The following is a 13,660-nucleotide window of genomic DNA, read 5'->3' as shown; positions in this document are numbered from 1 at the left end:
ACTGGCTTTGTAACCTCTGTAGTTATGTTGTGCCCTTTGAAGAGCACACAAAATATGTTTACAATTTGGAAAACAAACTGCAAGGGAATGCTTTGCTGTTATTTTTGAGGTCACAAGAGATCATAATCCAGTCATTTTGAAATTTCTTTGATACGGTGGGGAGGTGCCAGTGTTGAACTGGGGTGGACAAGGTCAGAAATCACATGGTATCAGATTATAGTCCTACAGGTTTATTTGAAAACGCAAGCTTTTGGATCCTCACTCCTTCTTCAGGTGTTTGTGACAGAGGTGGTACCAGGCACAGAATTTATTAATAAAAGACCAAGGGGTCACACCACTGAATAAGACGTATTAAACAATACTAAGATGCCGTTAAATCTTTAATTAGTTAGAAGTGTTTAATTGATTAATATTTATATGTAATTTCCTGAATTTCGTTCAAGTCACTGCCCTGAGAGAACTAAAGGTTTTATCAGTGTAAAGGAGAGGTGACATTTTAGGTCAAACAATGCAACCTAGGTGTGAGGCCCTGTTTAGAATCTGTGTTTTGATTTGGAGTCTGACTGGTTTTATTTCAAAAGTAGGAATTTATAAAACACCACATTGGCTGTCCATAAGTTCTGTGCTTATTGAACAAAATAGAATGTATCTGCAAATACAAATTTACCCCATTGATTTACTTGTGTGTGTGTGTGTGTGTGTGTGTGTGTGTGTGTGTGTGTGTGTGTGTGTGTGTGTGTGTAAGAGAGAGAACAGAATGACAAATTACAATGCAACATGGCAGGGAAGCTTGGTCAATCAGGATCTGCAGAATTTCAGCAGGATGCCCTGCAGCGAAACTCTCAGAAAGCAATGATACAAAATAGCTAAATGCTAAGGGATTGACTCCAACCTGGATGCAATGCTACAATAAGTTGAATGATGCCACATGGGTGGCCAAGGTCAATAAAAGAATCTTCAAATTCCTTATCCCACCAAATACCCAACCAGGCTCACACACTGTCTAATACTTCACACCCAATCTTTATCAATTGGGACTGATGTGTCATATTCAAAGCTTCTCCTCATTGTCACACACTGAATACTTCTGCAAGCCTCATACCAACATCTCATAATTGCACTCACTGGCAACATAGCAGCCTCATCAGCCAAATGCATTGTACCACACTCAGTGAGACATTTTCATTTCTCTTGTAGGATGAAGTGAAGCACAACCACAGGAAGCAACAGCTAAAATGTGGGAGATACACATGGCTGCATGTCCTCAGCCAGATGCAGAAGATGGTTCTCACCAACATTGGACAGGCCACAGCTGATGGAATGGCCAGTGACAGAGACGAAAATATTGAAAGTAATCATCCCCTCAACTGCAAATCTCCTTCCGGTCTGTCATTTCTCTCTCATCCCACAATCTCTTCTCAATAATAAACTGCAAATCGTGTAACTGTGTATCTTTATTTCAACTTTACCAATCATAACCCAGTCTGTCTTTTTTCAGATACCCAAGAACTGCGACTTGGCAAGACAGTGGTGGAAGAGCAAGAGATGGAAAGCAGTAATGAAGGAGAATCATCATCAGAGCCATCAACTCAGATACTGGCTCTTTAGAGGTAAGCATTGAGGCAGGATCTGTATGTGCTGAGTTACTGAGCATGAGGGTCCGATGAACAAAGCAGTGGTAAGTGTCCCTTCAGTAGCAGCTTGCCTAAGGATAATGTTGCACATAGGTTCTGCTGCAGATGACATGGATAAGGACTTCAGTAAGGTGGTGTACTGTAAAGACAGTACATTTGCATTTTTTTGTATTTTTTTATTGTGGACTAAAATGGGATTTTGACTGATCTGAATATTAAATGTTGTAAAAGAGATGACTACACTTTGTAAAATCAGGGCATTATAAGCGCTGTTTACACTGCAGTTTGTTCAAGTAGTAGGGGAGGTATAATTGCAGATGAATTGAAGTCAGGAAATACGTACAAAATATTCAGTTGGTCTGTGGAGTAGTGACCGTTGTCACTGACGCTTGTAGCTGTGTAGTTTATTTCAATGATATTGTGATATATAGTGACACAAGGGACGAGAATTTAGACTGATAATAAACTACTGTCATTCATTGAGAAGAATAAAACTCAAAATATGAAATTGCTCTATGGAAATCTTTTTTTTGTTTCAACCATGAATGTAAAAATTTTTCATATTGCTAGAAAAGTAACATAACTGCCAATGAATTATCCTGAGTGTAAAATGTTAGAGCAAGTTAAATGTTTAAGAAATGGTAAGATTGTATAAAGTGACCATAATTCTGGAAGTATTTGGATTCTTTATGGTTAAGAACAAGAGTGGAAGGTATTAAATTGGGGGAAGGCCAAATATACCTGAAATAGGGAAGAATTGGAGAACGTGGATTGGGAGCAGCTGTTTCAGGGTGAATCCACATCTAACATGTGGGAATCTTTTGAGGACCAGTTGCTAGTTACTCCAAATCCTATTCCAGGAACTTGTGTACTTACGTTCAGTTTGATACTTGAACAGAAGAGTGAGAGAGAGTTGTCTTTTGGATGAACTATTAAAACTAGAGCTCCCAACAGCTCTTTGAAATGGGTATGAGGAATCCCTGGGTGCTACTTTAAAAAACAAAGAAGCCACCGTAATGATTCTGAGCAACGTTTATCCATCAACCAACACCTACAATAGATTGTCTAGCTATTGTCACAGTATGATTTACGGGAGTTTCTTCAGCGTGCATTTATGGCCACATTTCCTATGTTATAACTCGGCCACTATGTTGTTTGTAACAGTGCTTTAGTCCTGAGGTTGTGAAAGGTGTTGGGGTAATTCTTTCTGGCTTTTGATTCCAAGAGTTTTTTTTGTTGGACATTGAAATAATGAAAAAGAGCTTCAATTCTCCTTGATTGGTGGGGAAGGAGTAGGGAAACAGTTAAAATGGAGTAGCTTAATATATTGTCTCACTACTACCAAAGTCCCATTTGGCTCCCATGGGGAGCAGTTGTGGAGAATTGCAGGGATTTTTTTCGGTGGGAAGTTAGATAAACACATTAAGAAAAAGTAATAAAAGGAATAAACGACACTTGAAGTAGGGTTGGAGGAGGCTTGTGTGGAACATTATCAGTGTTGTAGACCAGTGGCCCAAATGGTCCATTTCTATTCTGTGAATTGCTATGGAATGAGAGCAGAAATTGCAGGGGTACTGGTCATAACTTTTCAGTCTCCCCTTGACCCTGGGGAGATGCCAGAAAACTGGAGAATGGCAAATATCACGGCCTTGTTCAAAAAGGTTTAACAGAGCAATTACAGAGCAGTCTTTTAACTTCAGTGATGGGGAAGCTTCTAGAAACAATCATTGAGTGATTAGCCATCATGTGGATAAAGTTGAGTTGCTTAGGAAGCACCAGATTGGATTCCCAAAAGCAGTAAATGCTTTTAACTAACTTGCTGCAGTGTTTATAGAGGTAACAGAAAGGGTTAATGAGGTTCTTGCCTCATGAGGGTGATTGATGTGGTGTGCATGGGCTTCCAGAAGGTGTTCAATACAAAGGCTCAATGAAACAACATGCAACAGTATGGGGAAAACCAGGACAATAGCACTCATTTGCAAAGTTGGTACAGATACAAGAGGATAAATGGCATGTTTTGCACGTAGTAGTTCTGTGTTTCTGTCATCCTATATTCATCACCCTGGCCTGTGTTATAAACTCCTTAGAGAATAATAACTCCTTTTAAAAAATAAAGTTCAAACTTCTGGTTAATAGCTAAATAAAATGATGTGTCAACGATTCATGTTTTAAGAAGCTTATTATAAAAAACATAATAAAAGCAGCATTGACTAAACACCACCATTGTTGGCAACTTATCCTTTAAAGCATAGAACTTGAGCACTACCTGAAAAATTAACTCTACAGGGCTACATAACATTGTTACGGAATTACAAAATTGTTACAGTGCAGAAGGAGGCTGTTCAGCACATTGTGTTTTCCCAGGATCTCTGAATGAGCATATGGTTTTTGTGTTGTTGTATAGCCTTTTCCCATAGTCCTGCACATTGTTGTCACACTAATAATCATCTAATATCCTCTTGAATGCCTTGACTGAAATTTCTCTCTGTCATACTTCCACATAATGCGTTGCAGACTCTAACGATTCACTGTGAGGAATAAATTTATTCACTTCAGATTTTCCTCTGTTGCACATGACTTTAAATCTGTGCCCTTCAATCCCTACCCAGGTTATGAGTGGGAACAATTTCTCCCTATCTACTCTGTCTAGACTCCTCATGATTTTGAAAACTCCTGTAAAATCTCCCCTGAACTTTCTCCTCTCCAAACAATTTGGAATCAGCCCTGAACAAATCCAGGTACATTTCCTAGCCTGAAGCGCAAACTGTCTCAGCTTCTTCAATGTATCTTAAGTGAAGTTTGTCATTTCTGGAAGCATTCTCATCAATCTCTTCTGCAATCTCTCCAACATGTTCATATCCTTCTGAATGTGTGGCATCCAGAAGTGCACACCATACTCCAGTTGAGGTTGAACTAATGTCTTTTTAAGCTCTGCAGAACCTCCTTGCTCTAGGATTTCTATGTTCCTATTGATAAAGCTCAGGATATTGTAAGGTTTATTAACTGCTATCTCCACATATTCTGCCACCTTCAATGATCTGTGTACATGTATACTGAGATCCCTTCACTGCTGCAAACGCTTTATAATTATATCCCTTAATTATTATTGCCTGTCCATGTTCTTCCTACTAAAGTGTATTACCTCATGCTGCTCTGCACCAAACTTCATCTGTCACCTATCTGCTCATTTCAGCAACTTGTCAAAATTCTTTTGAAATTCTATACTGTCCTCCGTACAGTTTACAGTACTTCCAAGTTTTGTATCATTCACAAAGTTTGAAATTGTTCCCTGTATGCCAAGGTTTAGATCATTAACATATATCAGAAAAGTCAATGATCCCAAAATTGCCCTCTGAAGATCTCCATCACAAACCTTCCTCCCAGCCCAAAACAAAAATCCATTAACCATTACACTCTGTTTCCTATTAGCCAGGTAATTTTGTATTTACATTACTGTTGATCTTTTATTCCATGAGCTCTAACTTTTCTCTCAAGTCTGTTGCACTGCATTGTATCAAGGTCCTTTTTGGAGGTCCATGCATATCACATTGACATTATTACCCTCACCAACCTTTTCTTTTAGATTTTCAAAGAACTCCAGCAAAATTCAATAAGCATGATTCTTCCTTAAGAAAGGCATCATAGATCTCCTTAGCTAGCCCATATTTGTCAATATAACTATTAATTCTACTATAAGTGATATTTTCCACACTATGGAAGTTAAACTGATTAGTCTGTATTTGCTATACTAGTATCCTTCTACCCAATTTTCTTTTTAAAGAGCAAAATATTTGCAATGCTCCAATTTTCTGGCATCTGCGGAAGGCTGATGAATTTTGGCTTTGGCTCCACAATTTCCACCCTCACTTTCTTCATGATTGTTGGATGCAGCTCATCTGGACTTGGTGTCTTGTCAATTCTAAGTACTAAAAGCCTATCCAATTCCTTCTGTTTATCAATTTTGAACCAATAGTCTAACAAATATTAACAAAGATGATGTTGCCATTGTCCTCAAGAACAACACTTTTCACCTTGTTCCTAGCAAAATAGCAAGATATAATATATATGTCACCCTGGCCTTTTGTTAGGCATGCTGTTTCAGAATAATTCACACAATCCCTTTCATTTTACTGTGAACTAAAAATACAATGCAAGAACAAAATCTTTGAAATATCATAATCCCTCAGCTATGAAGGAAGAAAGGAACTAAGATTCCTGCTCCTGAATGTTCATCAGTTGTTGTGTTGAAAATGAATTTGTGTGGCTGCAAAGTATGAAGAAATTAGTTAAACTTATTGTCCAATTGCTTGTGAGCAAAAAAGATCATGTAAGAAACATTACAAAAGTTTATCCAGATCCCAGTCCAAAATTGGGAGTATGTAAATTTTCCTAAACAAAGATAACAGAAAACATTGATAGCCAAAGAATTTTTCTTTATATCCTCCATTCATCAGTGCAAATAGTTGCCACATAATGGGGCAGTCTCCCAGCTTAAAATAATAGAAATATGAAACCATGGGAGTCAATTTTCAGTTTCAAAATCATTAAATTTGCTATCTTTTTTTGTTCTGTTTTAAGAATTTGTTCAAACGGAAGCAATTGGGACCGAAGTTTGGTGAAGAGATGTTAACATCAACCATTCTAAAGGTAAATCTATAATTACACTGTGCTTTTTTAATTACAGTATAGCATAAACCTTGCCCGTCAAACAAGTTGAATTACATCACTGCAGCTGGGCCTTGTTATGAAGTTTGCTGTCTAAATAAGATACTGGAAATGATTTTGTTATGCAAGATCATCAGGATAATTATAGAGCTATTCTGTGATGTCCACGTTGTCACCGATTTACACCTGCACACTCTATAATTAGCTTAAAGAAATGTGCTGATGTCATGGGCATCAGTTGGTGCTGCTTGAATGGGGCTAACTGTTGTTTAATATTGTCTGGGTAGCTTCAGATTTCTGCTCTCCATCTATCGAAATATGGCATTCTCCCTGAACAGCACCCAATTCTAGCTTCCAAAGTACAGGCTCCTAAATTCTACATTGTGCCAGTTTAAATTTCTGACCTATAACAAGAACTGTAGACGTGGGATGTCTTCGTGTTACCTTGGTCGGCTTGGTAAATGGGACTGGTTTTTGCTGCTAATTAAAAAACGCAGTTTATGGAGGAATTACAACAGTTGTTGGCTCGTTTTCATGCAAATGACACCAGAATTTTGGAAATCTCTTCCTCAAACGGCAACTGATACTAGATTAATTGTTAATTTTAAGACTGTGTTCGATAACTCTCTGTTTAAAAAAATGGTATTGGGGGTTAGAGGTAAAGGTGGATGTATGGAGTAATCTCTCATATCAACCAGGACCTTTTTGAATAGCAGATCAGCCTCAAGAGGCTAAGTGGCATCCCACGTTCATACAGATTTTCACCGCATGATTAGAATCTTTCATTTTGAAAGCATTTCTGTGTTTTTAAACAAAATACTTTCACCCTTTTCAGAAATGAGTTTATCGACTTTTAACATCACCCACAATTAAATTGCACTTTAAAGAGTCAAAATTTAACCATTTAAAATGTGTAGGTGATTACAAAGAAAATTCCCATAGGAGTAATTGTGAAGAAAACCGGGGCAGTTCTTCTTGGTCTCATATTTAATTATTATTATTCAAACAGATTATCTGGCCTTTATCATATTTGAAGAACCTTCCTGTGCTAAAACTGACTGCCATGTTTCCTACATTACAATAGCGACTACACTACAAAAATATTGCCACCGTTTATAATCCACTTCAGAATGCTGAGGCTATGAAAGATGCCACTTAAAAAAAAGACCTTTCATGCTTTTGTTCTCAAACTAGTAGTGAAGTGCAGTGTTGAAAGCCACATATCTTAACACACGGCGTCTGTTCTTCATAGACAGAGAGAACAAGTGCATAACTGCACCTGTTTCAAAATAGCAAAATGGGTGACAGCCATTTGCTAGCCTATTTCTCAGGGCAATGTCCTAGCCAATCAGGATCAACCTTCAAGTTTTAAAATTAAAAAGAAATACATCTAAGCCATTAACTGACAATCAGCATTAATGGGTGCATTTCCCATGACAACACCTCTACCAACCAGGGTTCACTTACCAACCAATCAGCAAACTCCTCTTCTGTCGTATAAATGTTGCCGTTACCCTTGAATCAGAATTCCTGCAAATAACCCTGGTGAGTGCAAGATGACAATCTTTGAAAAAAAGTTTTTTTTTGGCTTACCGAAGCTCTGCACGAACAAACAACAATTTGATTCAAATTGCAGTTCATCTCTGGGGCTGAATCTAATACTTGAGGGATCCCCCATGGGATTAAATGTCAACTGGGCAATTATGTGGTCGTCATTTGGACTTCAAATGTGAAAAAATGCCTACAAGAGCAGCTGACCAATGAGAAGGTCAGGCAGAGTTTGATCTGGGGCACACATTTTCTGAACATTTCATAACAGCATAGAATCTCTATGGGTTAGAAACAAGCTATTAGGCCGTTGATTCCACACCAACCCTCCGAAAGAGTATCCCACCCAGACCCACCCTACCAATCTTATCCCCCGGATTTCCCATGGTTATTTCACCTGACCTACATATCCCAGGGCACTTGGGCAATTTAGCATGGTCACAGTCCTTCTGACTTGCACATCTTTGGACTATGGGTTACCCAGAGGAAACCCATGCAGACACAGGGAGGATGTGCAAATAGAGAGCCATCCAAGGGTGGAATTGAACCTGGGCCCCTGGTACTGTGAGGGGGCAGTGCTAACCACTGACCCAGCATGCTGTCCCATTGGAAATGTGGAAACTAAATTCTGCCCTGATGATTTTTTTCTGTTTGTTTGCCTTTCTCTCTGTAACCTTTGTTGTGTCTGGATTAGAATGGAATCATTGTTATGTATATTCTTTGTTACACCCAGGTGTAACTCTCCATGTGACTAAAATGAAGTGCCCTGTTACTGGTTAAAAGGTATGGATTCCAGATTCAAATCTTCCTCAAGTTTTGTTTTATATATATGCTTAATGTACCTAAGTGCACAATTTCTAGATTGTGCCAGTCAATACCCATCAAAGTTGGCTGTAATACACTTCGGAACCTCTGGCGGTCCAGAAAGGTGCCATAGAAATGCAAATCTTTCTTTTTGCACAGGTCAAAATCAGATGACATAGGAGGTGCTCTCAATGATTAGACTGGACATGAAGAAGGTAATCTTATCACCCTCATGCTCTTTGTTATTTTAATCACCATTGGCGTAATGTTCCGCTGCATTGACATTATATTTAATTCCAAAAATGAGCATAGGAATATGTACTTTCCTCTTGCTTTGGGACACAGAGGGGAATGAGAATGTTATAAATATTGAAGCAACAGTTTCGTTAGTTTTAATGCCTCTCATTGTACATGTTATCTTTCCCCTTTGTGTTGCAAGTGCCCCGATCGAGGAACTGCCAGTGACGGAATGCCTGGCTGGCACACTTGCAAAGTGCAGTCAGAGCTGGTATAATCCACTAATGGCATCTTTTCATTACAGCCCCTCAGTGAGCGACTCAGTGGCAGATTGTGGACTCAATTATTCTCATGTCAGGTGATTATCTGAGTTTTAATGTAATCTTCCATTCACACATACCATATTTCAATTACGGCTGCTATGAAACATGCTGTGTATTCAAATCACCAATCACCTTATCAGTACTGAACAATGTCAACTGTAAAAAACGCCAGCTGAAGGCAATTACACATGCGTTGAGAACCGATTATGATCACTCTCTGCGGTATTTTGTGATGAGCTGGGGAACGTTCTGAAAATTTAATTTAATGACAATATGCTTGCTGTATAATCCATAACACCTCCCGAATTCAGCATGGGGCTATTAATACTGATAGGAGCATATTACCACTGAACTGAAAAGCTGGATTTAGATGGTCGCTGGCTTTCTCTGCAGGGAGTGATATTTCTAATGGCAGAGGCAGGCTGCTCCAGTTCCTGCTGCATTCTGAAGGTGGTCTTCCTCTGTCTTGTCTGTTTTGCTCTCACCTCTCTCATTCTCTTTCCTGCCATGTCTCTCTTTATCATGTGAAAATGCCTGTAGCCAGCTGTGCGTCAGACAAATTAAAAGGAAAAATGGAGTACAGGTTTGAGGGAGAGGGAGAAAGTAATGATGGCTATTTAAGAACAAAAATCAATAGTAGCATAAAATTGATTTAGTGCTTGTCATAAAATATATGTAAGTGCCAGAAAATGGAGAAAATTGAGTCTTGTTTTAATCTGCACAAAAGCCACACTGTACTGATGAAGTAATCTCAGAAGGAACCAATACATAATCTAAAGACAGACACTTAATTGTCACATTAAAGACTCTTTTTATGGCCTACTGCGCTATAGGGGTAGCATTCATTAATCATCCGGATAAGAGGAATTGAAATCAAATCACAATTAAAATCTGTTCAATATTGTCTGTTATATGTTTTGCAAGCATTAATTTTTTTGTATTGATTTCCTTTTGCTCACACGAACACAACAATGTATGGAGACATTGGAAATTTTTATGAAGTTAATGTTGTGGAACTATTTCACTTCAATGGGCTAAACTTTTATGCGGTAGCATAATTTTTCTGTCGTTTTTTATGGATTGAGATGTACTTTAAGTTCTCGCTAAGCAAAACTGAACTCAGAGTTCTCAGCTTGTTTTCAATGCGAAAGCAGAAATGTGTAAAGCTCTTGTTAGTATCCAGCTATTCAAAGCTGCCTATTAGACATTCTCTGATTCAATAGAATTTTGTCCATGCTACAGCCATGATGTGAATTTAAGTTGTTGTATCTGTGTGTGTCAATGTCTAGCTCCACATCTGTGTTGACATGATTTGTGCAAAGATATCTTACCTATTGGCATTGCATTTCTCTCGAATATAGAAGATAAAAGATAATCCAATGAAGGATTTAGTAACATTGTGAAGTAAGGAAATATTTCCTGTTGGGCGATTCCGGCATAAAGGGTACAAATTTAAAATTAAACATAGGCAGTCCAATGACATCAGGAAACACTTTTTCTAATGAATCCTTTGGCCTGAAGACTCTTGAGGCCGGGATTCAGCTGAAAAAAATCAAACCTGAGATTGCCCTTTTTTTTGTGAGGCAAGGGTTAAAGAGAAACGAGTCAGATACAGTTCTCAGGGCTAAAGGGAATGGGGTGAAATTGAGAACAGGGTCCTGTGTTGGATGGGTCAGCCATGACCATATTGAGTGAAGGAGCAGGCTCCGAAGGGCTGAATAGCCTACTCTATTCTATGTTTCTGAGGGTAGATGGTATCGGCCAGGATCTAAAAGGCTGGTGGAACAGGCTGGAAAGACTGAATATTCTCGTCCTGTCCCTATATTTCACAGTAAGATGGAATGGGATGAGAAGGGAGGGAGGTGATATAACAGTTGCTCCTTGGATGATATTTTAAAACTCTCAGGCTTGCTTTTGAATTTCTCCATGGCCTTGATCCTCTCTGTTTCTGCCATCTCCCCAGTTCAGAAAAACCCTCTGAAATCTTTGTGTTGGTTTAATTTTGGCCTCTTTCTGTGTTCTCGATTTTCAGTCACCACCATTAGAATCTGTACTTTAGGCTGAATGGACCCAAAGTTCTTGGATTTCTTCCCTACACTCCCTCTCCCTCCTCTTTTAGACCTACTGCATGACTATATTTTTGCCAATCTATTTCCTTACATGTGACTCAGCACCAAATTTTGTTTGACATTATTCCTGTGCAGCATTCTTGAATGAATCTTTATTGTCAGTTTATAAAAATGTCAGTCATTGATTTCATTGGCCAAGCTATGAAGGTAGCATGATGTCAAGGGAAATCAGAATGATTACTATTTAACAATGATACAAGTGGAAATATTGCCCACTGTTGCATTTTAATAGAACCAGTTTGGTTCTTGTACCTACCTGGGTCAATGTGTACTTATTAAATACGTAACATGGCTTACATGTATGTTCTGCTTAGATTAATTAAAGAAACAAGGTCAAGTGAAAGTTAAAAAGGAAACCACTGCAAAGAATTATGATGAATAATGGTGTCATTTATTTATAATTTTAATATTGTTAATTACTTGCTAAGTTATACAAAAGAAGCTGAAAGAACCATCAGGGATGAGAGGGAAGAGGACGGAAATGTCCTGGGTATAGCTACTTAAACCTGAGGTGAGAGAACTAAACAGTATCATAAGATATACAAATTGTAAAATAATTTAGAGTTTGAGTGAGCGCAAAATTCCAAAAGTGCCTTTGCCAAATCAAAGTCCATGTTATGCTAGTTCAATAACTTACTTAATTCTGTTCCCTGGATGGTGTCATTATTTTTCCATTGCGCAAACATAGAATATATAAAATTAACTAGTTGGTCTTTCAAAATATATCTTGATATATTTGTATTTGCTGAGTTCTGGTTGCTACATGCTCCCTCCTACATGGAGTCTAAAGTTACTATTACTACTGGGCCTCATTACAATTTGATACAAGTCCACTGTGTTTTCCCTCACAGAAGTAAATTGCAATTGAAAATTTTCCTTAACAGAATGTAGAAAATATTCAGCAAACCAGCTGAACAATTGTGTGACTACAAATTTGCACATGTCAGAGCAAATAATACAATTAAGAGTTAAAATTATTTTGTGTTTTGGCCTCAGCCTCACAATGTTTTAAAAAAGAATCATTCAACCACTTTATTGCCTTGAATTGTATGCAGGCGTGCATCAATCTGCCATTAAATATGGGTCAAACGCTATACATTTCATTCATTGCACTGACTTTTTACTAGTTTATTCGGTGTAAAGGATGGGGGCATTGAAAAAAGCCTTGGAAATACAGATATTTGTGGGTATTGAGTGGTGAAAGAGTAATGGGAATTATGTGGTAACAATATGTTGGGCTGCATTGTGCGGCCTGTGTCTCTCTTGTCATCACTCATTTTCAGTGGGCAAGGGGGAGCAATTGCTGGGCATCAAATCATCATCAAGTAAACCAGTTCTGACACCAGCTAAAAAGGGAGATGGATGGTCAGCGAGCTCCTTGTGGAAATATTCACCAAAAGTCACCATCTACTCGGTATCACAGCTTGGTCCCTTGAGAGTGACCTGACGGTCTTTTTTTTATTGGAACTGTGCGGTCACCCATAATTCTTCAGGGGGTCAGCACTTGATGGGAAATTTTCATAAGCAGGGTGCTGCAGGTTAGGCTATCGTGGCTAAGCTCTTTCTATATTTCTTTTGATTCTTTTTATGTCGGGAGCTTGCTAAACTTCCAATATATTATTGTTTCACTGCAGTGTGATATATTCATCTCAGCAGGAGCATAATTCACATTTATGTACCATCTAATACCCTGTAATTTTCCAGGAGAAATCTCTGAGGTGAGAAGGAAGGTCAAGTTGTAGCCAAATGATGATTAAGTGACATCTTTCAGAAACAATTATCAGAAGTGGAAGCTTCTGGGATTACAGCAGCTTTGCATCCTCTTGCCTGATTTCAAAGTGTAGAGATTGCTGTATGGAATTCACAAGTTTTTCTTTCCGCAGTCTGACTTCAGAATAAAAAGAAGCCCTTTCCAATAAGAGTGGAATTCTTTGAAATTTAAATTATGAATATTATTGTTTGTCATGCAATTTAGGGGCAATATAGTACATAATCGTTTTGCTTGATGTCGCAGCCATAGTGTTTGGCTTGTCACTCAAAACCAGACCATTGATGTCAGAAGAATTTCAATGTCTGTCCCATTTTAAGATTACTCTATTTTTTGAATATGTAACCATCGAACATATTTACACAACACTCAGTGCTTGTTTAACTCATTAATAAGATGTCCCAGTATTGAATCTTTAGGTTATGTGCAGTTTGATGATTGAAATATTCTGTGTTGGCTAATTTTAATGTTGTGATGCTTGAATGCTTCAGCATTTAAAAAATATCCTTTTTCTCAAATTTCTGTCAATAAGGCCATGTGAGGTAAATTGAG

The 13,660-nt window shown here is 38.2% G+C and overlaps 1 long non-coding RNA gene across 1 annotated transcript; it reads left to right on the top strand.

Annotated features, from left to right (window-relative positions):
• Positions 1-1,574: 1,574 nt before the first annotated feature.
• Positions 1,575-8,833, top strand: LOC125451627 (uncharacterized). The gene is made up of 3 exons (XR_007247335.1): positions 1,575-1,610; positions 6,213-6,281; positions 8,811-8,833. It is a non-coding gene; the product is annotated as an uncharacterized LOC125451627 (long non-coding RNA).
• Positions 8,834-13,660: the final 4,827 nt, after the last annotated feature.

Source organism: Stegostoma tigrinum, chromosome 5 (assembly GCF_030684315.1).
Source record: "Stegostoma tigrinum isolate sSteTig4 chromosome 5, sSteTig4.hap1, whole genome shotgun sequence".
Lineage (NCBI taxonomy): Eukaryota > Metazoa > Chordata > Chondrichthyes > Orectolobiformes > Stegostomatidae > Stegostoma > Stegostoma tigrinum.
Note: the sequence above shows the minus strand (reverse complement) of the source record. Positions and strands in the feature narration are given on the sequence as shown.